Genomic DNA, 1768 nt, shown 5'->3' with positions numbered 1-1768 from the left:
ATTCTTTTGATAAGTTTCTGGTTTATTTGCCCATTTATTGACTGAATTATCTGTTCTTTGGTGTTTATGAGATCTTTATATATTCTGGATATTAATCCTCTCTCAGAGAATAGCTGGCAGACCTCCCATTTTGCAGGCTGTCTCTGGGACTTTTTACCACTTAGCTTTTGATGTCATGGACATATGTGCACCACCAAAGCCCACCAGAGTGACAGGGTGAGCAACCTTCAAAGATGCACAGGGAAACTGGAGGCCAGCTCCCAGGGATGTCCAGGCTAACCCTCCCTGACCAGATAACTTAGAGAAAGCAGAAGCACCCGGGATGTGGGGACTCTCCTTCAAAAGAGCCCATCTTCTGTCTTCAGGTGTGACATGTGCAGCTGAGCCAAGAGCAGATGAGAGAAGAGGTGGGAGGGCTCCCAGGCCTTTGAAAGGGTCAGGTGGGATGTCCAGGCCTTGGGAGACATTAATAACAGGTGTCACATTCATTCAAAGGACATTTAATGAGCAGCTCCTTTGTGTCAAGCACAAGCTAGAGCCAAACCACTGCCTCAAAGAACCCACGGCCCCAAGGTGGTAGAGTGTGTTCCATCCACCTCCCCGTCTAGTGGAGGAGGAGCCATGGGGAGCCATGTCTCCCCTGTGCCCTAGTGATCATCACAGCCAGGCACAGACTTCTTGGCTACAAAGGAAGCAACCTAGAATCTCATGTAAACAGTGTTTCAGTAGCATAGCTTTTTTTTTTTGGTGGTACTGGGATTTGAACTCAGGGCCTCATGCTTGCTAGGCAGGCGCTCTACCACTTGAATCATGCCCCTAGCCATTTTGCTTTAGTTATTTTTCAGATAAAGTCTTGCATTTTTGCTGGGACCAGTCTTGGGCCGTGACCTTTCTACCTCAGCCTCCCTTGTAACTGGGATTACAGACCTGAACCACCCAGCTTGTTCTTTGAGAACTTTTTTTTTTTTTTTTTTGCCTGATTGGCCTCCTTCTCAGCCTCCTAAGTAGTTGGGAGTCAGTGTGCCTGGATAAGAATACTTTTATTTTGTGTTTTTTTCATCGATCCTTCTGACAATACCAGGACAACCTTGAATTACATAGAAAAAAATTTTTTTCGATGAACCGGGGTATGAACTCAGGGCCTTATGTTTGTTAGGTAGGCACTCCGCCAGCCCCTTTTTATGCTGGCTTTTATTGAGATAGGGTCTCAAGAACTATTTGTCCAGGTTGGCTTTGAACCACAATCCTCCTGATCTCTGCCTCCAAAGTAGCTAGGATTATAAGCATGAACCACCAGTGCCTGGCACCTCTTTCTTTTTTTAAAAAAGAGGTATCTGACAATTCAAGTATCCATCAGTAGATGAATAGATAAACAAAATGTGGCATATATGTTGCTGGAATAGTACTCAGCCATAAACGAGTAAGTTCTATCCATTTTTTTTTGTCAGTTCTGGGGTTTGAACTCAGGTCCTTGCACTTACTAGGCAGGTGCTCTACCACTTGAGCCACAGTCCCAGCCCTAAAAGTGTAAGTTCTGACATGCAATACCAAATGGATAGATTTGAAGACAAGATGGTAAGTGAAATGAGCCAGACACAAAAGGATGAATATTGACTGATTCTGCTTACATGAAATATCTAGATCTGTACAAAACCCAAATATAGCACCTGTTAATTTGTTGTGAGCTTTCAATCTACTAGAATTTGTACATAACACATTTGAGTGGGTGTGTTATTTTTATTATAATTTTGAATAGGAAAATCTCCAT

The sequence above is a fragment of the Castor canadensis genome, chromosome 17, assembly GCF_047511655.1.
Source record: "Castor canadensis chromosome 17, mCasCan1.hap1v2, whole genome shotgun sequence".
In the NCBI taxonomy this organism is placed as follows: domain Eukaryota; kingdom Metazoa; phylum Chordata; class Mammalia; order Rodentia; family Castoridae; genus Castor; species Castor canadensis.
This window is presented reverse-complemented; position numbering follows the sequence as displayed.